At 44.1% G+C, this 26,960-nt stretch overlaps 1 long non-coding RNA gene across 1 annotated transcript in view; it reads left to right on the top strand.

Moving 5' to 3' along the window:
- LOC115612022 overlaps window positions 1-26,960 on the top strand; it is a 72,911-nt gene that overhangs the window by 35,102 nt on the left and 10,849 nt on the right. The window contains exon 2 of the long non-coding RNA XR_003992853.1: window positions 13,671-13,786. This is a non-coding gene — a long non-coding RNA (uncharacterized LOC115612022). The remainder of the gene's footprint in view (window positions 1-13,670; window positions 13,787-26,960) is intronic.

Genomic DNA, 26,960 nt, shown 5'->3' with positions numbered 1-26,960 from the left:
TGCAAACCAAGGTGGCCATCAACATGTGGCCAAAGCTTCTGTTTCTGGCTTGCCAAGAAAGCACAAATCCACATACTGCCTGCTTATAGGGGTAAGCCTCCCTCTAAGCCCATATTTCAGCAAAAATCACCAGTGCATTGCCATCTAGATAGCTTCTGACATTTCACAGTGTCTCTGATCTATAATACTTGCCTGTAGAGGTTGGCTAACAAATACAACTGTAAGCTCTGAGCCCACTGTCACAGTAGTTGCTCATTCTATTATATCACCTTCTCCCGAGAGTGCATAGCTCTGCTAGTTTAATTCACACGTGCACTTAGATAACACTATGACATGTGAGACAAAATACAGAGACAGGAATAATTTGTTTCAACTGTATTTCTAGGTCTAGTGGTTTTCACTGATGTTAAGCTACCTTCTATCATCAATTCTTCTTTCCCCTGACTTTCTTGGTGCTCTCAGGAAAGCTCACTCAGCCACTTGCAGTCTAGCTCACAGATACAATAAAGGACCAGGTTTATGTCTGTAATAAACTGGCATTGCTCTGTCTGGAATCAATAGAGCTGTATTGATACACTCCAACCACACACTGTCCTGTTGGTGAAAAGCTCAGTGTAGACCAAGAGCAAGTTTTAAAACTGAGCAGAGGAGTTTTAAAACTCGTTTTTCTGCTCTCTACCCTAATCTTTCGAAAGAAACATACCCGCACAAGCCAGAATTAGAAACGTTTATTAGGAAAATGTGGCAAGAGCAGGGAAGTGTGTGTTTGATAATTAAGCTCAGTTTCTGTGTCAGGGCACTCCTATTTTAATTGAAAACCTCCAAAATATCCAGATCCTGGTACAGTGTTCTCTGCTAAGGCATTCATTCTTATGCTGGACTTGGGTAATTTTGTTGTTTTGTCACAGATTTCATCCCTGCTTTCTCTGAGTGTTTGTGTTTCACTATGTTCAGTATATTTTAAACCATTCTAATGAATGTGAGGGCAGTCAGTGACACATTGGACATCAGCTGTGTATGTTAAAGATCATTCAAAAGTGAACAGTAATTTGTAATATCAGATAGCTTTGATCTCTGACCTTGGTTTCTCTACTTCTGCCATTGGTGCTGAATACATCATTTCTGTGATGGGATACATAAGCAATCCCATCATTGTTATGTGCCAGGAAAAGTGGAATGCAATGAGGCTAAAGTATAGTTGCTGAATACGCAGCATTTTATCATTTAGCAAAATGGAGAAAGATGAGGGCAAGGTCAGGGGCAAGAGCATGTTAACTGGAGCCATAGAGGTTGACCCCAGTGTCTCTGAAGGTTAATAGAAGGTTTTCAAATGGTTTCAGACAACCTTGTGGAGAAATCCCAAGCATAACTCAATAGGGATTTCTTGGGGTAATCCCAAGCACAAACACAGGTGGGGCAGAGACTGGATGGAGCAGCCCTGAGGGAGAAGGACTCGGGGGTGTTGGATGATGAGAAGCTCCCCATGACTCAGCACTGTGCACTCGCAGTCCAGAAACCAGCCATGTCCTGGGCTGCATCCCCAGAGCGTGACCAGCATGTCCTGGAGGACATGTACCTGTAGTCATAGTTTCTAGCCTTGTAGGTTATTTCACAGGGCATCAGATGAACAGGATTAAAAATGAGCGATGCAGTTCTAAAATAAAGCATGAGTTTTAGGAATGCAGTGAGCATGACGTAGCTCTCCTTGCATTGGAAGTACAGTGGGAACAGACTCAGGCCATGTCTGAGACCTCCTGAAAAATCTCATTGTGGATGTCCTTTTGATTATTTGCATCTCTTACATATATCATGTGGTGCCAGTCTAACAGCAGTACATAGGAATAGCTTCTTTTTTTACACAGATCCTTTAATTTAGAGACACCCAGCAGTATCCTAGTGTTCAGGTTCTTTTCTCCGCAATTTGTAAATCTAAGTCTTAAGCTGTAGTGCTTTATTGAATACAGTGACAAATAGGGATGTACTGCATTCTCCCTTATAGTCATAAAATTGATTTAGTATTTCAATTAATCTTTGCTACACCTGCTCCAAAAATTTATGTGAATACATTCTGAGTAAGTCATCTTCAAGACTTAAGTAAATACTAACATAAATATCACTTAATTTATTTGTTCTCTGTAAAATTCCTTTATATCACTCTTGCAGTCAAATGCAAGTATTGCTTCCACCAAACAGAACATGGGAGTATCAGACGAGGTTGCCTTAACAAAGGGATTTTCACATGTTCATTAAATCCTTTTGCAGTCACAGTCTGGTTTCCATATCCAGTGTAATGGTTCTTCACAGCTTTGCAGAGGATAGAAATTATAATGAAATCTATGCTTTTATATCAAATTAAAATAAAAGATTTTTAAATGAATTTTTCTTTCTGGAAAGGAGAAACGGAAAGGCTGTCATCTTAGGGCTTTTCTTATTTTCCCTCGGATACAAGATTGCATCTGGGCTGACAAGATTTCATGAAGCATTTTTGTGTATGTGCATTTTTGATGTGAAGTGGTGTGGTTCATATTTTTTCTGTAATGATCCTTCATGGTCATAATTTGATGAAGAGGAGACACACAACTCCTACTATACGATGCTAAGGTAGTCCAGAAGTGGCGAGATGAATAGTATGCGGATGGATGTGTTGTTAACATAAGATGTCTGAAGTCTAATGCTTTTTGCATAAGTACTTTTCCTCTAAAGCAGAATCTTAAATTCACTAAATGTAGCAAGCAATTAACTGTGCATTAGCAACCTATTCATGGAAGCACACAGTATGAATCCCCCCCTCCCAAGCTCACCGACAGCCTCTCCCTGCAGTCATTGCAGTCCTTGGCAAGGAATGTACTGACTTTAGTAGATTTCAGATCATTCCCCAGTAGTCTCCTACTATGAGCAGTAAAGAGTTGAATTAAAAATCAGGTTTTGGGTGTTCTGTGAAATATAACGTGCTATCCTAAAAGGTAGTCTCTAATGAAAATACATAAATAAAATAGTGTATAGGGAAAAGGGCATTTTTTTTCTCTTTGTGGGTATGCCTTTCTGGATATTCTTACAGAGCTAGTTTGTTGACCTAGTGATGACTTTAAACTTTAATGCTGTTTGAGATCCAAAGTAAGGCCTCCATTGGGGTAGCGATGGTCACAAGCAGCAAACCCCTTGCTCAGGACCTCCACTCCGAGTTGCAGGCACAGTGCAGGATTTATTTCTTCACATTTTTTTAGGAGGAGTCCATTAGAAAGCGGTTTGGGTTTTTTTTTCCTTTCTAAAACCACAATTGATCCTATTTCTAAGAGTCCTAGGGACATATGCCGGTGGTACAGGTTATATTAACAAAAAAGAGGGTGAGCTCTCTGATTGCACACCATGCACCGAGAAGTGGTCAAACTGCCCAAATAAAGATGATGGCACTTCCTTGTGCTTACTCTGAGCAGCAGTTACTGGTTTTCCTTACTACACTGCATACAACTTGTAAACGATACTTCCCTGGAACATGACAGCAACAAAGAGTTAGACACATTTACAACACTGGAATGAAAAAGTGCCCAGCATCCAGGGTTGAAAGAATAGTTGAAATAGAGATTTTTTTCCTCTTGTGTTTTCTCACAACTTCCTCATTTTGCTATCTTTCCAGTTTAAGAAATTCGGGCAAGGGCCTAAAACTACCTCTCAGTTCAGCTTTTTGAGCTCAGCTGTAATTGCAGAAGCTGACTGCTCACTTGGACTGATGGGGAAGGAGAAGATTCTCTTTGAAGTGGACCTGGAGGGGAGGGGAGCCAGTAAAATGGGAGAACCTGCTGGGAGAAGTGGCAGAGATTACATCTGTCTTCTTGGTAAGAGCAAGCACACTTAGTGCTTATTATTCCACTTTACAATGTAGAGACATATTAGGCTCTCGAATATTTGTGGAAACAGTGGGTACAGCTAAGATAGTTCTTTCATCTGTCTAATGGAAAATGTACAGAAACGTTCAGGGGCAGCGCTGTTATCCGTGCATTTGAGGCTTTTAGAGTCATTAGACAATTATATGGCACCTAACAAGGAGTCTAACTTGGGACCACCATCTGTAAACTTCAGTTAATGCACAGTGTATCTGTCCATTTATTAAGTGGTGCTTTTACGCTTGGGCTCGCTGGTCTCTGCCTTCCTGCTGCTGGTTGCCAGATGGAACTTAAGTCTTGCTTCATTAAGCCCTAAATGGCTTGGGCCATGTTTGACTTACTTGCCTTGTGTTACCATCGTGCATCCTGCAGAGGCACACGAGACATCAGTGCCATGCTCCAGAAGCTACTGAGACCTTTGTGGCCAATCTGCTAGGAGGAGTAATAGATTCTCTCCCCCTCTCAAACCAGAACCTCAATGTCTTGATGCTCCTGGCACAAGAAAACGCTCATCCCTTCTTGCACACATCTAAAGAAGGGATGGAGTGAGCTAGATCAAGGCTGCATGGAGGCGAATCTTACCTTAGGGGGACAGCCAACCAAAGCAGACGGGGAGGCTAGTGTGAAGAGCTGTGAGGTGGGCAGGGAGACCCTGCAGTAGTTTGTGTGTGGTGCATCTGAAGTAGAAGGAAATGAAAAGTTAAACTCCCATGAGACGTAAATGTTGATATTCTGATACTCGCTAAACATTCTACCATGTTGAAGACGTGGGTCAAATATAATATTGGCATAACATTATCCCCGTGAAGCTGATGATAGTTCTATCCTACCACTACTACCAAGTTCTGTGCACAATTATAGAGGTTCAGTACAATTAGCATCACCTAAATTAGGTTAAAAATAATCAGTAGGAGATTGTCATTTTTGTGTGTCAGTTTAGATCACACAGGGGCTTTTTGTAAATCTCAGTGAGAAGAAAAATACTTGGTTCTTTTCCATTTTGGTTCACACAGTGAGGGCACAGATGTCTGGCATCTTTTCAGCTGGGTTTTTGCAAGTGGCACCATGTTGCCACAGGGTGCGGTGCCAAGCTGGCATCCTCGCACTCCTCTCTCCCAGCTCAGGACTCTAGCAGTAGATGAAGTCCTCACTTGTTCCTCCTCTCACCTGCCAGCATGGGCTGGCAGTGGGCAAACATGGCACAGACCTATGTAAAAACAGAACGTTGCTCTTTTCTTTCCTTCTTCTAGGAAGCAGTCTGCAATATGCAGGGATTATACTCCTTTTTAAACACAGTGGGCAACGTTCCAACTTGCATCCCAGAGAGCCCCAGCGGCTTTAGGAGGCTGAGAACAAATGAGGTCTCCTGCAGTCACGTAACCTGGGCTGATGTCTGACCCCTCAGTGGAGGCTCTGGCAGTTTCCCCCAGGTGTGCTTGCTGCAGCAAACCGGACGGGATCCATCCTGGAGCCCTGCCTGAAGTGAAGTGGAAGTACCAGCATGGCACACACAGTGCAGGCAGGGACCTGACTTGCGTGGGATGCTCTGCATGCAAGAGATGGAGCTATCTCTGTTTTTCGCTTGGGGCTAACTAGTACTTAGGGCTGAGGAAAGGGGTGGCATGTACATGCTCTGGACAGCTGAGACCACTCAGCCTCTCCTTGTACTTCCCTGCAATCTGCTTTCAGCTTCCTGCTGCACTCTGGCTGGCCCTGGCACCTCCTCCCTGCTGGGCTCCCTGGGCAGAGGCACAACGGGGCTTTAAATTTTGGAAACACAGGAGGGGAATCCCAGAAGGAAGACAGCCAAGGAGAAGAGAAGCAAAGTGCTGAATGCGAGGGGAGTGTTACCCAGGGCTGTAGCTCTTGTCCTAGTCTCAAGCTTTGCCCACTTTACCAGGTGCTTTGTGTCTTCTCCCATCCACTCTGCTCTCCATCTGCACTGGACTAAACCAGTCCGACCCCTTGCTGCCAATGCCAGCAGCTTTTTGTCATTCTGCATTAGTTTTGTTTTCCAGCATTTTTTTTCCATGTTACCTCACGTTAGCAAAGATCTCCTTGGATGCATGCTGCCTGCCGCCTTCTGCCACATAAATATCTCTCTGGAGGGGCAGAAACTTAGCTGCTGACAGAGTAGGGCAGGGACGCAGGCTCCCAACACCTCTCCAACTCTGCACTCTGCAGAAAAGCCAGCAAGTCACTGGCCACACACACTGCTGGTGAGCACCACGGGAGGCCTGTCCCCTGGGAACCTCCTGTGACCACCATCGTACCTCTGAGCAGATTTTGAGGGTCTGTAACAAGGCAAAATCACTGCAAATTATGAGAAACAGCATCATGGTTGCCTTTTGTGTGTGCCTTCCTTTCCACAGCCCTCTGCCAGCAAAACCACTCTGAATTCGTGGTCGTGCAATCATACTGCAGAAGGGCAGAAGAGTACATTAATGGATTAGCTTTTCAGTCATTTACATGTTAAGGGTTAAATGTGTCACAAAAAGCCTGATTAAATGTCCTTTAAAGCATTCCTTAAGCTTGCTGCTCTCCTTGATGCATAGCCAGGGCTTTGCCCTGCTGTGAGGACAGACGCTCGTGTGTAGCTGCCAGCTCTGTGTACAGCACAGGGCAGAGCAGGAGGTACGGAGCCCGCGGCTGCCCACTGCCCTGACGCTGGCACACTGCCCACGGCGGCCAGGCCGGGGCTTGGGCACGCTGCTTTGACTTGCCTGTGCAGCTTTCTGCAGTTCAGCAAGAGCAGTGAGCGTCCCGTGCATCGTAGCAGGAATGGGGATGTTGTATCATGTGTCTGGGTGGTCAGTGCAGTGGGCTCCTGGAGAACAGACTTGGTGACCTCATGGTTCACACACTGAAAGAAAGCAAACCAGTGTTCTGTAGACACTGACGTGAGTGAGGAACGCTAGGGATCCGTATGCTCCAGGCAAAGTGTATACAGTACCCTGGTGTTTTCAGAAATTTTTCCACATCTGGAAGGGCCCATGGCACTGGAAGTCCTCATCTGGCCATGATGGTGCTTTTCGTGGGCTCGGTGCTGATCCAGCCCTTGGAAAAGAGGATCCACAGGGAGGACAGCAGCAGCTGTAGCTTATGCTAAGCTAGAGAGGTGCCTAAGCTCAGTGTCAGTCTGCAAACTGGAGGCACCTGCTGGGTTGTGGTCTTTTTTCAACTAGCTATTACAAGAGCTGAGCATCTGGGATTCCCTTTGAATCTGGAATGCTTCAGATAGAGGCCAGCTCTGGCCAGCACATGGGTGTTAATCAAGCCACATGCATTACTTGTACACTAGCAAAAAGGCAGAGCCACCTTTCTGAAAGGAAAATAGCGTTGAATTTCTTGTATTGAGGTGTCCAGGCTTCCATATTGATTCTGACAGCTCTCCCAAGCACCTGGAGTAGTGGAAGCAAACAGTTCCTTGTTTACTGACATAGAAGAAAAATCAGTATCTCCATGAAGATTTGATCTTTTTTCCTTTTGATTAAACGATACTGCATCCACAGAAGTCATTAGAGTTCCAAATACTTTGCAATTAATCATGAAGAGAGTAAATGAATCATTGATTTAACATTAGGGGAGCTTTTTTTTATTTTTGGCAGTGTATTCTTCTGCCAACTTACATTACCAGTAACTATTCAATAAAGAATAAAATCATACATTTGATCTGTGCCTCAACTTTATAAATATCAATACAGATACAGCCAAGCAAATCTTCCTGCCGATTGTGAGCTGTAGCTGACAATATATCTAGCAATAAAGGTTTTCAGCAGAAAGCAGTGATGGATATAGCTTTCTGTTGATACAGTTGGGGCAGCTGCATATGTATTTGCATGGTTTAGAGATAGCTCTTTCAGTGAGAAGGGTATGCATGGAGGTGGCAGGAGGATATTCTCTGGCCTACACCAAAAGATATTCTAGCTAGTAGTGTGTGTTTGTGTGTAAGCAGTGAAAAACTGCTTGAGAGCATATGCCCAAAAATCCACATAGGTTTGTGTGCTGTTGGCTGAGAATGTATTTGTGTCCATATGTAGACTAACTTCATTTGAAAGCAAATCCAGAGAACTTTACAAATACTGCACATGTACATAAAAGGTGAAGTTTATGCACTTATGCACTCAAAACTTAGGAAATGTGCTCAGTGCTCTATAAATAACCTGTAGATCTGACTGTTGTGTATCATAGAATCACAGAATGGTTTGGGTTGGAAGGGACCTTAAAGCTCATCCATTTCCAACCCCCTGCCCCCTGTCCAGGGACACCTTCCACTAGAGCAGGTTGCTTCAAGCCCCGTCCTGGAACCTGGCCTTGAACACTGCCAGGGATGGAGCAGCCACAGCTTCTCTGGGCACCCTGTGCCAGTGCCTCAGCACCCTCACGGGGAAGAACTTCTGCCTAATGACTCAGAGAGTGCGCCTTCTGGACAAAGGTCTCCCTGGTGTTGGGACATTTGGCATTTGTATGTTGAACCCCATGTAAGTGCAGAAGGCTGCATCAGGTGAGTGAGGGTGGAAGGGAGATCTGAGCCTTCCACTCCATGTCCTGCATCTGTTGTGTCCAGTAGTTGTGTGACCACAAGCAGTTGGTCCAGCTTGCTGATCTGGAAGAAAATCTTGGTTTTATTCTGGTGCATTACTTTTCTATGAGCTCAGTGAGCTGCTCCATGCACTGCACGGTTGCACAACCTGACGCAAGGGAGGTTGCCAAAGCATGTGGCAGGAACAGGAGAAAAGGGACAACAGGACCACTTATTTCAACACGAGCCTGCAGCCAATCTGAATGTAATGAAATCCAGAGCCGTCGCCTTAAGAGGGAATATTGCTCATGTGTCTAATGGAGCGAGAAGTCCTGTGGCAGCCTTACCTTCATTAACATGGTCTCTCCTTCCCAGACAATTCCCTATCCTCAGTTTACAGAAACATCGTTGTACTGAGATTTTTAGTCATCTGTGAAATACAGTCTTTGGCCACTGGGTCACAGTGGGTTAGTTCCTGTGCAGGTGCATGGAGGACTGTGCGCTGGGAACCAGGTTATCAAACCAGGATTGCTTCCTTTCCTTCTTTTTCGTTGCAAACAAGATATTACATATCATCACTGAATAAAATAAAGAAGCAGGTCAGAGAAGATACTAGAAATGACAGAAAAGGTGCCCTCAATTTAGGACATAAAAGTGAATATTTGGACATCCAGTGTGTATTTTGTATCAGGGAAAACTGTCAAAAGGCCAGGGATTTATCCAGCACAAGAAAAAGTGCATTAGTCTATAATGTGATCTAGTAAGATCCTGTAACTTTATGCACATGAATATTCACCATTGAAGTTAATGATACAGCTTTTGAAGTTGGGTACTTGATTTTAGATACCCTGCTCAATCAGAGTCCATTGTATCAACTTCTCTTAATGACTTTTGCTTGGATTTGGACATAGAAATTTTTTATGGGGCTCCAAGGTTAATCTGCCAGTATTCTCCTTTTCTTCCATCCCCAAAGTGCCATAATAACATCAAGCTTCCTTTGTACCTCATTTTATGTTTTTGTCATCTTTGTTGGTCCTTGAGCTTAAAATTACTCTCTTTGCCTATAATATGTGAGGGCAGGAGGCAAGGCAATTGGGCAAGGGTGTAATTATCCTTTTCTGTGCATTTCAAGGCCCACTATCACCTACAGGTGAACTAAAATGTCAGGCTTATAAAAATATAAAGAATAGTAAAATATGTATATATCCATAAATCTAGTTAAGCAGAATCAGTGATGGATGAGTGCGTTTAAATTTTAGAATCGTATTTCTGCTAACGTACTGGAAGAGGAGTCCCATAATTCACTGGAGAGTCTCATTCTTGTGAATTATCGTCTTCATCATTTAGGGAATATTTCATCTCCTGAAGATGATCTCCAGCCACTGTAACCTGTATTTGGCTTTCAGCTATATTTCTTTATCTTCCTTAATATATATGATCTTGTGCAGTTCAATCTGGAAAATTGGAGTCCCTGCTTTCTAGTTTCAGGAATTTGTTTGTTCAAGAGTACTATTTAAATAAACACAGTGCAGCAGTATGGCCAGCTTCTATTTCCTCCCTCCTTATTTCTGATCATCACTTGTTTACTCCACATCACCATTACTTGCAGCTCCTGAGCTACAGTGTATGTTTCTTACTGCTAAAGGAGGTGACCTGGCAGTGCCTTAAACACACATAATGTGCTAAAAAGAAAGCTGTTCAGTATGCCTAAATGTCCAGTCATTAAACTAGTGACAGATATAGTGACAATATTTTGGTCTTGCAGGTAAAACACTAGGCCTGGTGACAGGATGACAGCGGAATTCCTGGCCCTTCCACACCTTGGGCGTGTTACCAGTTGTTCTGTGGCCTTGCATCTCAAAGTAGAGGATAATGTCTTCTACCCTTTGCCTGTTTGCATTAGCACTCTAGGCTGTGTCATTACATCTGCTGTGCCTGCCGCAGGGACCCTAACTGTAGCTGGGCTTCAAAGCACTGAGTAAAGCTCATCCTGGACAGACTGGTTCAGAGAGCAGCCACAGTCTGTGGTGCAGATATTTAATATTTGTCCTTTACTCATAAATGCAGTAGTGCTGGCAAATGCTGCAGTTGGCAGGGAAGTGTTTTAAGGAGCAGTGTGGTAGAGGTAAGGAGGGAGCATTAGGCCGGGCACAGTGCTGGGCTCTAACCGCAGCGTTCGGTCCAGGACACCAGGAAGGAGGGAGACCCCAAGCTAGCCTGCACTATGTGATTCCCAACTTAAATCCTCCGGGGAAGAAGCCCTGTGCTCTCAAGTCATGTCTTCTCATCCTCGTTCTGGAAACTGAGGATAATACTCAAGCTATCTTCTCTGAGTTTTGCTTAGTATCTGAATAGCGCCTTGATCCCACGGAGTGCTGGGGATTATTGCTCTGTGTAATCCCTGTAATTCTATTATTCCTTGAGTGAAGTGGTTCAAATAAAATTGGAATCGTCTTTTATGCAGATCCAGAGCCAAAGCAGAACTGAAATTTTGTATCTGTAGTTAGAGGAAGAAATTAAGCTCAACCACAGAAAACTAGTTTTTCTTTATGAAAGTCTGGGGGGGTCTTTCCTTATTCCAGTGGGCTTTTAATGGGAGCAGCAGAGACAGGTCTTAAAGCACTTCCCTGCCAACTGCAGTATTTGCCAGCGCTACTGCATTTATAAATAAAGAACAAATAATAAACACACAGACTGTGGCTGCTCTCTGAACTAGTTTATGGTGGCACTTACAGTTCTCCTACATGGTGTTCACTATTGCCCAGATCCCTTGAAAGCTCCTTGTGAATTTTTGTGTTTGCCAATCTCCATGAACAGAAGAAAGGAGTAAAGTAATTTCCACAAAGTTGCTGATGCTATCCTCTGAGCTAGGCATCAAATCTCAGGTCTGAGTCAGCCCAAATTCCATCTCAGTCATATGGCCCAGACTCATCAATAAGCTATGAACATCTGCCTGGGAAGTTTTCATTTTAGCTCTTCCCCTGCACTTCGTTTTTAACCAAAAGTGCCTTTCTGAAACTTCTCAGAAATGTTTGTATCTGATGAGAAGTGGAGCCACTGGAGATGGGTCAGTGAGTAGAGCAAGGATATTTAAAACGGATGATAAATGAACACCATTACAAAGCTATTACTATCGCACAATGCATAGCTTAAATACCTTGAGGGTATGCATGGTTTTGCTAGTAGAGAAATTACTCTGTGAGCAGAAGACATTAGTACAGGAGTGATTATGCTAACAGGACTGTGCTGGGCTTGTGAGTGAGGAGAGGGGAAGCAGAGGTCCCGGGAAACCTCAGCACCCTGAGACTCAGCCTCCCCATTTGCAGTGGGTATAAACAGTACTGTGTCTTCTTTCAGGCATGATTTCTAATTGCTAATCAAATACTGTGGCTGAGATTTTATTATTGCTTAAGAGAGTGCCACAGGGTCATGTAGAAATCCAGTCATCCAGTTTATACCCCTGTGCAGTAGGGTGTGTTCTTGTGATTTCCTGGGTGCTCGGGTTAGTGCACTGGCCGTGACTGGTACAAAGGTTGGTGTGAGGCAACAAATGAGGTATGTTCCTTCTTCGCTCATGCCTGACTGAAATCTGTGAGATACTTTCTAGAAAGGATGAGCGCCTTCTTGAGATATAGCCATGGGAAGCTTCAAGGGCCACCAAGCACTGTACCTGCAGGGCCACCTCTGAGTAGCAAGGAGGTGATTTCCAGTTTAGCTGGCTTCTTGCTCCACCACCCAACGACGCTGCCAACCATCCCGCAGCCCTCAGTGCCTCTGAGTAATAACACAATGTTTTGCTTCTTAGTAAATATCTTTTTAACTGATGAATTCAAAAAGCACTTTAGATGACATTTAGAATTTAGAACCAAATGACTGAGCCGTAAATAATGATTTTTGCCTAGTAGATGGATGGCACGTTACCGTGTAATTCTCTCCCTCTCAGTCATTGTCAGCTGAAGCATTTTTCTCTTCCGCTTGGTTTCCCTCCTTTCTTCGCTCCCTCACCCCCAGTATACACAAGGCCTATTCAGAAATGCTTTATTTTGAAGAGCATGTGCAGAGGGAAACTTTCAAACCAATCAGACCTAACCACAGATCCATTTTTCTCCTTCTCTTTTGATCCTTACCTGAGGGTTGGTTATTTATGATGCCCATCTTTAAACCAGGGCTTTCTCTGCACATTGGCCCGTCCTCATCCTTACCCTCACGTTTGCCAGCAGTGTCTGCTAGGTGCACAGCCATCTCAAACTGAGCTGGGCCACAGGCACCTCGGCACTGGGGAGAAGGGAAACAGATCCATGACCTTTCTGTTGCCAGGCCTCACAAATTAGGCAAAGGGGAATAATGAAGTAAGCAGGAATCTCCATCAGATGGAAGCAGATGATGAGACTCAAGTTTTTGAGCTGCCTTCAGCTGACAGTCAGTTCTGTAAGGGCTGTATTTCTACTCCAGAAAGGCTAGGGGCTGTCAGCTTTGTTGCTGTGGGCTCTGCTTAGATAGAGTGGGGGAAAACAGCTCTGCTGTTTAGATAGAGTGGCGGAAACGCCTTGCAGCATATAAGAAGTCATGCTAAAGAAGATTAAAATCTCTCTGTATTTATTATGGTATTGGTTCCTTTTGCATTCTCCATTTTCATTGATTGAATGTTTCTGTTCAGAGGAATTTTCAACATCCTGTTGCATATTATCTCCCAGTGCTATTATCTTGCTCCAGAAGGAAGCTGTGGAAAGTGCTCATTTTGGTAATTGCTCTCAGGTTTTTGAGGTGGAAATTATTTCTAGTGGAGGATGATCAGGCCGTGTAGTCTACTGTGAGGATCAGCTGCTGGCCTGACCAGTCAGACTGGAACAAACCAGCAAAGCTGGATGCAGGCCTTTGAGCCCTGCTACCCTGCTTTTAGGTGCCTGGTTGTTCCCTTGCCTCCACCTGGCAGTTTTAATGGTGCTGTGGTAGTGTTTGAGTCCTAACTCCAGTAATTTCCACCAAAGGACAGAAGTAGGAGCAGGCTCAAGCTGGCTCACACACAGCTCAAAGCAGGAAAGGTTGTGTTTGCTTCTGTTCTGCTAATTGCTCTGCTGAAAGTAATTTCTCTAAGGTAAAAAAACCTTGCATCTATGCCTAGTGAAGTCTACTGTTTTGCTTGTGCCCTTGAGACTTTTTATGAGTCAAATAAAACATTAGTCAGGAAATAACAAGTTTTAAGACTAACAGATTCACTCCTTTGGTTGCTGTATGGGTTCTTGAAACTTTTTTTCCTCTCTTTTCAGGATTTCCCGTTGTGTCAACACCCACATTAGAGCCTTTCATGTGAGAAATGCTATTCTTCTATGAAGAGTTGCAGAATATTTGCCTAGAGCAGACATTAAGGAAATGCCCTTGAGTGGTAAGTACCCTCTCAGAGGCTAGTGCTCTAGCACTAGTTCTAATCTAATTCATCATACTGTAGTAGGATGAACTTCTAGCTCTGTACAGCATCAAGTAGCAATCAATGGCTGTGTTGCTCTGTATTTATGAGGAAGGTAAATGAATGCTGCAAGCTGTTGTTTACAAACCCTGCTTTCACATCAAAGGAGCAAGGTCAAAGGGGATTTTTTTATTATGTATTTTTAGTGTATGTTAACTAAGGGTCAAAGCTGCCTCTCCCTAACTCCTTTGTATGCATAATAACAATGCAGAGCCAGTCTTCAACGTGGAAAATTGTCTTTTGAGGCAGTTATGTGAAGCAGTAGCCAAGTAGCACTGACCACACCTGAACCTTAACCTATTCACACCCTGCAAACCTTAGCAAATAGTTAGTCTCTGCAAAGTTACATGAAGAGCAATAAAACTTATTTTTGTGAGCAAGGAGAGGAAAAAAATCAGTGAGCCAGACCCTGCTTTCAATGTCTAGGTATCCCAGTGTAGTTATGTCTAAGTAGTTATGTCTGTGTAGTTATGTCTATGTAGTTAAGCCGGACTTGGAGGTGGTCAGAGGAGAGAGAGATTTCCCCTTGAGGATGGTATAGCTGAACTGACATGGGCAAGGGTGGCTGGCACAGGGCCTGTGACTGTTTGGAAATGTCTCAATAAACATAAGGGAGAAGCAGCACTGCAAATCCTGGCATTGTTCCAAATAAAATAACATTAGTTTTTTAAATGAAATCTGGGAAAACTTAGCTGAGAATTTTAAGTCAGGAAATGACTTAGTGGTAGGCATTGGATTGCTTTTGAGCTCTGAACTTGACTGAACCTTATATATTGATTAAGGTAATATTTTTCTAATCTTGTTGTTAACACTTATTTACCCTTCATTAAACTCAAGAAGTACTGCTGGACATAGGCATTTAGGACTCAAAGTAGCTACAACTTTCTACTGGTTGACTCACTTTGCACTTGAACTAAGTAAAAATACATAACATGGTGCAGTTGGGTATATAAGGCAAGCTGGTATCATGAAGTGGGAAGAGACTCAGGTTTTTAACTATACACTGGGGTTATGTTCAAATAAATCAGTATTCTGTACACACATCACAGAGCATTGCATCCTATTCCTGAAATGAAGTTTATTGCCATGGCATGTAGACTAGGTAAGAGCTTTTATGTCCCAGACATTGCAGGCTGCAAATAGGAAGTATAAATGGAGTGACTGTAGTTACAGTGCCTGTAATAGTGTCAGAGCATGATGTGGGAGTTGCATTGTATTCAACAGCTATTTGCTAAGGCCTCAGAAGTATAAATAAATGGTTTCAAATACTAAATAGGCTGTTCTGCTGAATTGGTTTTAACCAGAAGTGTCAACAGAGCACACAGGCCCATGTGCTAGTCCTTGGATCACTCTTCAAGAAATAGGGCATATTTCTGTAGGTCTTTTTTATTCCATTTGTGCTGGAAATGCTTGGAGTAACAGTCTGCTACTGTTAACACAGTATTTTTACTTTTAAGCCTGTCTAAAATACTGAATAACAAAGGATGAAAGACAGACACATTAACCGAAGATCATTTCTGGGGTACTGATTTAGCTCTTCTGACTACTTTTAGACAAATAGACTCCTATTTGCAGCTCTTCTGGGTTTTTTCCTTCCCTCCCCACAAGGATGTTTCTTTCCTGGCTGTAAACCCTTCCTTAACTCCTTACCTCACAGGTCAAAGGAGAAAAAAGGAGAAGGGGGCACAATCAGTGTTTGTATATGCTCCGAATGCATGATCTCTTGTAAAAGACATTGTACGTCATTGGAATAGATGCTGAGAATGTGACCTTTATGTCTGAGTGATTAGAGACTGTGAGCATTGGTTCAGCACACGACTGAAGAGTTTACTTAATCTAAGTAATCACCTAATAACTTTGGTGGTTTACTTGCAGTCTGTGCTATGTCAGGGCCTAACACCTACAACTGGAAAAGGTGTTTCAAAAATATTAGTTGATTTATTTTAAAGAAATTTTTTTTTATTTTCACTCGGAAAGTGTTCTCAACAAAATGTTTTATTGCAGCATCAAATGTTCTGGGAACATGATTAACAAAGAGCTTGCAGGAATTGAATTAGCAGGCAAGAAATTGCTTGTATTGATTTACTCTATGTATATGCAAAAAATTGTATCGTGGCACGAGCTGCTTCTCCTCTCCCCACAATTCCTGGCAGCAAGTAGAAAGCAAATTCCCACCAGATGGTATGAGGGCAGTTCAATTTTTGTGTTATGTATGTGGTGACACAGGTGGGGCTGTAAAAAAACAGAAGGGCTCACCGATAAAAGCCAGCATATTGCAAACTATGGCCAGGAACCAAGAACTGACTCTTCCCTTGAGCTGTTACTGATACTGGAATTACTAAAAACGGTTTTGGGGTGTGTTCTGTTGCTGGCAGCTGTCTAACAGCTTCTAATCCATGTGAATAATGGATATTGAGGTCTTTCCTGAAACCCTTTAAAAGGAAAACTGTGACCATAAGAGAAAGTTTTCTGTTATAAACTTCCCTTCCCTGGGAGTGCATGTGGCTTTCTAGATATGCTGTGAACCACTGTAAAGCTACTGAGCAGCACAGGTCTGTAGCTTGCCCAACCTGGGTTGGATCAACTCAAACTTCCCCTTTCAGGGAATGATGCTGACATGGCTGATCTTGGCCCTGCAGTGCGAATTGCTGCAAGTAAAGGGAATGCTTGCTGTAGATTTTTGCACAACCAGTCCTGTCAATGATTTTTCTACTTCATTTATTTCATGGGAGAGCTTGCAGTGTCTGAGCTTGGACTAAATATACAGGACTGTTTTGGACATGCCTGAATTTCCACTGAGTATTTGTCTGCGTGCAGTCCGGGGTGCTGATTTGATGTGTCAAATGTAATGGAGGGTGTAAATCTTCATCTTGCTTCTCATCCAAACCATAAAAATTAGATAATCTAGTTCATTGTATAGCTCATGCTAAAATGAGTCGTGTGCATATAGTTATATAGGGGTCATTACTGAAACTCCTGCTGCTAATAAGTTCCTAAAAAATCCTTTCCAAGGGAAGTAAGCCAAATAGCTTTGCTCTCTCATTGTTCCTACAGAGGCAACCACTGGGTCCCAGCAGGGATGTTAGCATCAACCAATCTGTGTTTTGAGTGAGACACCAGGAAGCATAGTTTTCTGGGCCAGTATTTCAAAAAAACATATGGCAGCGTTTGCTGCTCATGAAAGGCAATGGTGTAGTCAACTACTGAAGCAGGACTTTCCCACTGTACAGGCTTAGAACAATACAGCTTTTCCCACACCACTGAATTCTAGCGCAAAGTTATTTTGCATTTTCTACTGCAGCCCTAATAGAAACTTTTTTGCAGCTCCCTCATGTGGGATTTGAACACCCCATCATCAGCACTGAAACTAACAAAGCTCAAGTCCATTAGCTTGGCCTCAGGAATAGATAAGTGAGGTTCTTACACAAGGAAACCACTAAAAACTGTCTTCTATTGTAAGCTGTATTTTAATTTCAACGTTTTAACAGCCATCATGCTAGATGGAGTTGCTACAGGGCAAACCCTGTTTCTGATATGCTGTTAGTATGATGAATGGGCTAGCACTAAAAAGTAAATCTGGGGGGAAAGGGCACTTACCACCTCTGTATCGTTACTGTTCGAACTTGCATTGAAACTCATTTTGGTCTGCCACCCTGATCTTTTGACATTTCTGCCTCTGCTGTGGTGCTGTCCACATTGAGCTTGTTTGTAGTTAGGTGTGGAGATAAAGTAGCTGCAAGTGGGGCTCTAGACTTGAGCAATAAGTTTATATTAGTTAACTTATTCTGTAATACTGTCGTGTTCTGACAGCTGCTTTTAACAACAGAAATAACTTTTATGAGACTCAATTGTATTCTTTTGCTTGTGTCACTTTCACAACTGACATTAATGACTTGGTTTCTAGCAACAGAGTATTCCAGTTTCTTTTGAGATCACTAGCATTTGGGGCATCAGGTGACTGCAGGACAGCAGGAACTTTACTTTTTAAGCACCTGCCATAGTCTTACCTGGCCTAGCAATTTTTCTATCCATCAGGAACCAAGAGTAAAGCAGATCTCCCTTCAATGTGGAATGACTTTGTTATGCAAGGTAGTTTTCTTCCTTCAGTTTCAAATGATGTTTGGGTTTTTTCCAATCTGTAAGCAAAGTATCAGCACAGTGTCAGCTGTAGGTGAGATTATAAGCAAGAATTGCCAAAGCATATAAATATTAAGTATGAATATTCACGCAGTCAGATGTTGCATGGGGGTTGCCTTCATTAAAGTACTGTATTAGTAGCTTCCATTGTGTTGCTCTCCTGCGGTGCAAGCATTCTGGATCAGAAGAGACCTGCCATTTCACATATGCTCCAGCTGTTCCTTTCACCCACCACAGTCAAGCCTGCTATTTTCTTACTTTTAATGAGTTACGTGTGTGGAAAGCAAAAAAAAAAAAAAAGGGCAGAAGGAGATTGTTAGATTGTTTCCAGCATGAAGAAGCTGGATGGGATCATAGAAGAGGCCAAGAAAGTTTTTCCCAGCGGCATGAAATGCAGAGCTGCAGGGCTGACTCATTTCCTTGGCCACTCAGTGTGATGGACCCACAACAGGGTGGTTGCGTTTTTCCCCCTGTGCTTTTGTTTCTGAGAGCACTGATGACTGCTGCGCCATTTTCTAGTCTCCTTTTCTTCTTGCTCTTCTGTTTTCTGAGCTCTTTATTATTCTGTTTTGATTTTGGTTTTACTGTCCTTCAGGGATGTTTCCCATCTCTTTATGTCTCTTCTTAAAACTACACGTGATTCAGGACTCCAACAGATGGCCCCAGGATGCCCAGTCATGGCTTTGATGCATGTCATAGTCAAGCAAGCTGAAATCCCAACACAAATCAGTGCACAGCCTGAGACAACTCTTATGTTTGTCATGCAGTGAAGAAAAGCTGTGCCTGGTGAAGCCAAAGCAATAATGAAAATAGCATTCCTTCATAAGGACTGGTCCAAGGCCCTCACCATGACACAGCATGTAGAACCCCTGCCTGCCTCTGGCAGCTCTGTGTATCTGTGCTCAGTGGCACGCTTGCACTGTAGCACTGTGCTTTTGTACCTTGTCTTCTTCTAGCATCATGCCTCTTTCACCCAGCAGAGCCCTCCCAGAATAGGTGTAGATCAATCCTGTAGAATGTGCTGACAGTCAGGGTGATCTGTGGGTATCACACTGATGTTCAGTTCTTACCTGGTGGTGTTTGGATCCTCTCATCCCATGCTGTATTTGAGGCAGGAGCTTGCAGAGCAGGACTGCTGCTCTGGTTTGAAAGCCTGCTCCATCTTACAAAGAACCATCATTATCATGACTGCAAATGAATGCCACGCTTTTCCTTGTGCTTCACATCCCTTGCAACTTTGACTAGTTGCACAGCAATTTTCAGAAAGCTTTCTGACAATGACACAAACACTTGCTGGCCTGTGTACAGGAATATCACAACTCTGGGCATGCAACCAGCAGAGCATCTAAGCTTCTGTTTCTCTCTTTCTTTGAACCATCTTTCTGCTTCAAATAATCTTCAGAGAAAAGGATTCAAAACCTCCATATCAAAGTCATACACCCAGTGGTCATGAAGAACTGCAGAATAAACAAGATTTGTCTTGTAGGAGGGCTATTGGGAGGGGATGCTGTTACTTTCGCATTGCTTGTCACACTCTTAGAATGGAGCAGGGCCTGTGAAAGTGGCACTGAGCTGGTACAGGTCAAGCAGAGTAGCATTTTAAAGTCCCTACCCTCTAGCTATGCCTGATCAGCCTTTACAACATTAGTTTTTTCTGTACTGCTTCAGACCCTGCTGTGAGGGAGTAATCCAGCCCCTGCAGTATCATTTGGAAAGAAGGATGAGTTAAAGCTCTGGAGGTTTGATAGCAGACCACCAGTACTTAAAATCTGAGAACTCTGTATAGTCTGGAGGCCTTTATAGCTGTGCTGAATTATCGCTGGCCTAAAATATTGCCAGAATGCATTACTTGTCTCTGGAAGCCATTTGTTTTCATTTACTGCACAAAGTAAAACAGGGCCAGGGTTACAAACAGCTTGGTCTGCACTGGGGCTGTAATTCTGTTGCACTGGTAAATGCCATTGTCACATCTAAGTGCCATTGTTACTGACATAACACAAGCAGCTTCTCTAGCTTGGTGGTAGAGAGTAACAGCTTGGTCCTTATGGAAATGGATGTTTAGACCTGCCTTGGCAGAGGATGTAAGGAAGGGATGCACAGGGAGGGTTCTTGTGACAGGCCTTGGAGGGAGGAGGTAGATAAGCGGTAGCAGAGAGAGGCTTCCTGTGCCTCGAAGCCTGCTTCTGAAGGCACTGCCTGTCTCGTGTGTTTAAGTAGCCTGTCCAAAGACCAAACCTGTAATTAGAAGGAAGACACTTAGCTTGTGTGGTGAGTAAATGAGCACTTAACGAAGAAGTGTGTATCCACAGCAGACCTCTTTAGCAGCCCCGTGCTGCCCTGGCGTAAGGTTTGGGTGTTACAGCTAGCAATTAGCTGTGATGCTCAGCATCACTAGTACCACTAGCCGAGAAGCTTGGAGTGTTTCATTTTAAATTGCACTGTTAAGCTGAAATAAAGGGATAATAACTCTGTTTTACAGAAGGGGAGTCTCAAACGAAGAAGAGCTTATATAACTGTCCTCATGGAAACCTTTTTAAAAAGTAGAATGTAAGCAAGTCAGTGGTTAATCAGTCCATGTGCACTGGATGAATACAATCATTTAATGGGTAGGATATGTGTCTAAATTCTGTTTCTTATGAGGAATTTAATTCCTAACAACCAGAGTAGTACCTAATGTGCTGAAGAGAGCTTCTGGAGTGAGAAAGATCTATTCTTGGTAGAGGAGGATGAAGCTAGAATACCTTTGAATGAGCTGGACAGATGCAGATCCTTGGAACCTGATGGGATGCACCCAGAAAAAGGGGGAAATCATGCCTGGTCAACTTGATAGCCTGACTATGGTGGACAAGGGGAGAGCAGTCACTTCACAAGGGACCTTGATGGGCTGGAGCAGTGGGACAACAGGGACTTAACAGTATTAACCAAAGGGAAATGCTAAGTGCTACGTCCTGCCCCAGAGTAGGAATAACCTTGCCTACCAGTACACTCTGGGTGCTGGGAAGCAGCTCGACAGCAAAGGACACCAGTTGAGCAGGAGCCACCAGTGTACAAAGGTAAAGGCGGCCAACAGCATTGTGGGCTGCATTAGGAGGAGTGCTGCCAGCAGGCTGAGGGAAGGGATCCTTCCTCTCTATTCGACACTGTTGAGGCCGCATCTGGAGTGCTGGGTCCAGTGCTGAGCTTCCCAGTACAAAAAGCCACAGACTTACAGGAGCAAGTTCAGCAGAGGGCTTGGAGCATCTCTCAGAAGAGGCTGAGAGAGCTCAGATTGTTCAGCTTGTGAGAAAGAAGGCTCAGGAAAGGTCTTATCAATGTGTTTAAATCCCTGATGGGATGTGTAAAGAAGATTGAGCCAGATGTTTCTCAGTTGTTATCAGTGAAAGGGCAAGAGGCAATGGACACAATTGCAGAAATTCTGTTTAAATGTAAGAGAATTCTTTTACTGTGAGGGGGGTCAAACCCTGGAACAGGTTGCCCAGAGAAGTTGTGGGGTCTCCATCCGTAGAGAGATTCAAAACCTGACTGGCGACAGTTCTGAGGAACCTGCTGTAGGTGTCAGTGCTTTCAGAAGGGCATTGTACTAGATGATCTCCAGAGGTGCCTTCTGTGACTCACTGAAAAGGCAATGGTTCAGTGCAGGCGTAGTAATTGGAGCGCTATCTTTAACATAACTCAGTGCTCTGCTCTTATTCCAAGAGGCCTGTCAGCAATCTAACTCTGAAATCTGCATTTCCTGGCTTATGAGATCACCCATGGAGGTAAACTCTCATTTCCTGGAATGGTAAGAATCCAACAGATAAGCAAAGGGCAAGAGCTTGCTCAATCTGTTAGCTATATAAGCACATAAATATAACAGTCACTTTTCCTAGCATCAGGTACTTACTGTGTAATTGGTATCACTTAATGTAAAGCACTGTTCTCCATTTCCCTTCTCGGTTTTAATGGCTGATGTAAGTGCAGTTTTGCAGACCATGGTAGCATACCAATGCAGTTGCTTCTGTATAGAGTGAAGTACTTGGAGCTATTCACGATGCAGTAGTGTAAGGCTCAGATAATCACTGAAACAGGACCAAAATCTGGATGCAGATGACTTGTTTGGTATCCTGAAAGGAACAAATACTAAGACAATCCTTGAGAAAGAAACCCACAGTGCTTAAAAAAATAGATACATGTAAAATAAAAATATTAATATTTTTATACATTAAATACGTTTTTTATTTCATTTACAGAAATTGCTGCAATATTAACCTAACTACCTGAATTTTCATGTGGGATAGGTAGGAAATTCCACTATAAAGAGAAACCCTGTAGATAGCAGAATGCAGAAGAGTTACAAGATGTGTTAAATAGTTGGAAAATTCACAACTGCTATAAGGTGCATGGCTCAGGGGTTTGAGCCAGCACGTCAGCTGCTCCTATCTCTGTTTTCTTCAGGGTGGAAAATGAGTCTCTTTATACAAATAGCAATCTGATTAATACTGACCCTGATGGAGAATTAAAATTGCTCCGTCTTCTTTAGTCCTGGTGGTAATGCCTAGCTGGTTGCAGTGCCATTTGCTGTCTTTCACATATGTACCCACCACTGTGTAATACAGTTAGCCTTGGCATGTCACTCAGTGGGTGGCTTTTGGATATAAATGAGATGATCATAAACTCAGTCTGAAGCTGTGTTCAAATGGCTTGCACCTGATGCACTGAGGACAACTGCTTAATTAGAGGAATATGGTAGAAAAGGAGATAAGTTGTAGGATGAAATGAAGGGTTTCATTCAACCTTGCCTCAGGAGTTGATCAAACTCAAATGTTCCTGTGACAACCCCTGCTGCCACCTGGCCTCCCACTGCACAGAGAGGAGCAGAACTGGAGATATGGTGGGGGCACCAGTGAACTGATGCCTGTGGATTTGCCAGTTGGTGTTACAGTTATCCCCTTAAGCTGCAAGGCAAAAAGCTTGCTGGATAATGAGAAGGTAGGCTTAGCTGGGGGAGCAGGGACCAGCTCTGTGTGAAACTCCTGCATGTCTGAATAATGCTTTCACAAGAGCTGGTCAGAATAGGAATTTTCCAGCAAGAAATACTCATAAAATCTCAACTTTGCCTGCTTTGTACTGGACACTGATGTTTCCAGTTTTGGGGTGGGGGAAGAGGAAGGGAATTGCTGTACTTCATTGTAAAGGAGAGTGAAAGCTCCTGCTTGGACATGCAGGCAAGGTCCTTATGAGAGCTGTACTTTGAAAACTTTCCACAGAGAAGAGCAGGGGTTAACTCTGGTCTGAATATTAAGTCAGTCAGGTTTTTTACTGAAAGGATGCTTTCATCTGCAGTGAGGTCCCACTTGCAACTGTTCATACCAGCAATATTCAGGACCTCACCATCAGTCCAATGCAGGGACGGGAAACTTCCCTTCCCTGGAATTGCCTCACCATGTCTCATTAACTCAGGTTTACTAGGATTTGATCAAAACTGTGATCTTGCCTCCCTGCCCACAGTGCCTTACTACGTTTGAGAGAAACAATCGAACACAGCTCTGAGCTCATTTTCCCCATCTGCCACTACAATATAGTGCAGTGTGCTGCAACATCTGTAGGTGATTCCATGCATGAAGGAGTATATAGACGCCTCTGCAAAATGCTAGATTGGGGTCACTTCTGAAGCATTTGGTAATACTTCTGCGAAGGGAGAAGCAGACTGTTTTGTTTACAGCACAGGCATTTCCTTTACTTAAAATGGATCTTTGAGAGCCTGCCTTAGCTGTAAAACAAGGGTGCAAGCTGGCATGTGGATTCGTTAGCGTTCTGCTCATTTACATTGGTGCAGATTTTGGCCCGTTTTCTTGCACCATGTTACAGACAAATCCAGCAAGGGTTTGTCCCCACTTCTCCACACCCCAAATGACTAATTTCTTCTTGGGAGCTTTGCCTTTTACAAAACTATTGGTTTATCCAACAACACAAGCGCTTGAAGATGCAATGTGCAGGCCATTCAAGTCAGTGCAGTTATTTCCATGCCTAAAGTTAAGCACACTGGCTGCTAGGGCCAGCACACTGACAGAGCTGGAATAATGGGAATATTTCTGGTTTTCTTTTATGTGGTGAGGACAAAGAAAGCACCAAAAAATGTTTGTTCTGCTCAATTCACATATGCCCATCCCAGAAAGTAGTTGTTTTGCAGGGGTTGAAATTATGCGAGGTTTTCTATTGGAATTATATAAGGAAAAGACATCCTAGCCTGACTGATCATAGGTGCATAGCTTTAACAGCTCTTAGTTCCACTGGTTGGTTATTTGAACTGATCCGTGGAAATTATAGGTTCAGACAGGAGCTGCCAGTGATATTGATCAGGAAAAAAGCTGTTTGGATAGTGACATCTGAAACAATTGTTTTAAACCAGTCAGAAATATAGATATTGATTGACTGAAGGGGATTCTTCTGGCCTGTAACTGTACTGTTTTGCTTTCTTAACTCAGCAGGATGCTGCAGTGTCAACTTTGAGAATAATCTCTTTAAAGAAAGTTTTAAGGAAAAAAAAATGTAGCAGGGGTGATGGAACATCTTTCAGAGAAAATTATGGAGGAGCATAAGAAGGCAGGGTTATTTTCCTGATTATTTCTCAGCTATCCAAATCCGAGATTGAAAACGTTACTTAGATTTAATTGGGAAGATGTACAAAGGGCCATTGTTTAGAATCTGTCTGGAAAGTCCATATGCACATCACTTTCCTGACTTGGAGATAGGTAAGTCGTATTTGCAAATGGAGGAACATGGAAATAGGAAGTGGTCTGTGGTGTTGAGCAGCTGATTGAGAAGTTGGTACTAGGATTTGTTCTAGAGGGATTTTACCCGGATGTATTTTCTTCAGGCCTCTGATTATCTGCCTTAATTCATAGCTATGCAAAGGGATGGTACATGGCATTATATTGAACCTCCACATCAGGAGAAATTTCAGGTAGCGAAATGGTTGCCTTCAGTATCTTTCAGGGTAGTTAAAGAACAAATGTCTCTGTTTTCCGCCTTTTGTCAGCCAGTCATAGCAAAAGCAAATAAATTTAAAGTACAGTCTGAAAAGGCTCACGATCCAGACATCCAATTCATGTGTTTAGAGTCTCTCTGTTACCATGCATGGCCTTTCCTGGGATTCCTTTCCTTCTCCTGAATTACCAGCCCTTGCTCTCTGTATTCTAGGCTGTTTCTAATTTAGACACTGTTAAATGTTGTCGTTTATGATATCAAAGGCATCTAAACTGTCAACCAGGACTGATAATCCCTGTATCCTCAGTGCATGCAGAGTGGAATGGCTTACAGCTTTTCATGAAGTTGTCTGCTGCTTTTTTGTTACCGTCCCTCTTTTGGTAGTGGGAGAAGTCAGATGTGACCATGTAAAGTGGCTTTTTCCAACATCATGCAAACTGCCTGTGGCAGAACTGGGAAAACTGAGCCAGAACATCCTAGTCCCAGGCCAGGGCTGTCGGCCCATTCCCGTGTGTTAAAGCGCAGGCTGGGAAAAGCCACATCCCAGAGCCCTGCTATGTGTATTGCCAGCTTTCATTCATCTCATCTGCTCGACCAGCCCCTGTGTAAGACTGATGCCAGTCTCTTTCCAGCATGGTAGCAACACTCCAGTTTGGGGGGCTGAAGTTTCCGAAGTGTGGTAGCTGCCCAAGGATTAGATTTTGGTTAGCGCAAAGCCAGTTCATCTGCTAGCTTGGCAGAACAAGTTGGAGAACCAAAATACCCCTTCATTTCCAGTAATAGAAAAATCTTGTGACTCTATCATCAACAGCTCTTCAGCTGAAGCAGCTAGGGATTTGAGCATGGAAATTTGGCATGGAGGTAGCCTTTCATTACAATCATGTCTCTGAGCATTCCCATGAAAAACTGCTTTAGATCAGCAGCAGGCTTGGCAAGTACTACCTTGCAGAGATTGCAACCCTGCACACTGCAAACCTGCAGGTTTTTTTGATACCCATGAATAGGATCATTATCCCAGACTATTATTTGCAGGGCAGGAGTGCTTCGGAGCTCCTGTGACAGCTGAGACAACACTGATATACACCCTTTTATAAATGTGGAAGGGGAATGCTGCTGCTTTTCTGCAGGATTGTGCTTACACAGGGGGGATGGCTTTAAACTGACAGAGATGTGGGAGATTTAGATTAGACGTTAGGAAGAAGTTCTTCCCTGTGAGGGTGCTGAGGCGCTGGCACAGGGTGCCCAGAGAAGCTGTGGCTGCCCCATCCCTGGCAGTGTTCAAGGCCAGGTTGGACACAGGGGCTTGGAGCAACCTGCTCTAGTGGAAGGTGTCCCTGCCCGTGGCAGGGGGTTGGAACTGGAGGAGCTTTAAGGTCCCTTCAACCCAAACCAGTCTGGGATTCGCTCCGTGCTGCTGAGGGGCAGCGCGGGCAGGTTCCAGCGGCGGAGGGAGGTGTGCTGCGGGCAGCGTTCGGGCCGGCTCCCGAGCAGCGCCCGCCTCGGGGCGGGGGTGCCTGGGCCGGGGCTTGCCCGGCCGCGCGCCGCTATCGCCGGTGTTGCGGCGCCATCTAGCGGCGGCGGCGGGGCTGTGCCGTGCCGGTCGGGCGCGCACGAGGGGCAGCCGTTGAGGTCGCGCGGCGGGCGCGAGGCCGGGCCGTGAGGAGAGCCGGGCCGGGGCACGGCGCAGCCGCTGCAGGCACTGAAAATCCCGCCCGCCGTGGGTAACCTGGAGATGGCCTCGGCCTTCCCGGCCGGGAGTGCCCGCGGTGCGGGTCGGTTTGCTGCTGGGGCAGGGCGGGGTGCGGCTCCGCGGGCACCACAGGCAGGGTAAGCTCCTCTTTGTCCCTGAAGGCTTTGGGTGCTTGTCGGCGATCATTTTGGGTCACTCTCGCCCTTCCCTGTGATGGTGGTGAGGCCCTGGCACAGGTTGCCCAGAGAAGCTGTGGCTGCCCCATCCCTGGCAGTGTTCAAGGCCAGGTTGGACACAGGG

The sequence above is a fragment of the Strigops habroptila genome, chromosome 8, assembly GCF_004027225.2.
Source record: "Strigops habroptila isolate Jane chromosome 8, bStrHab1.2.pri, whole genome shotgun sequence".
NCBI classification, from domain to species: Eukaryota; Metazoa; Chordata; class Aves; order Psittaciformes; family Psittacidae; genus Strigops; species Strigops habroptila.
Note: the sequence above shows the minus strand (reverse complement) of the source record. Positions and strands in the feature narration are given on the sequence as shown.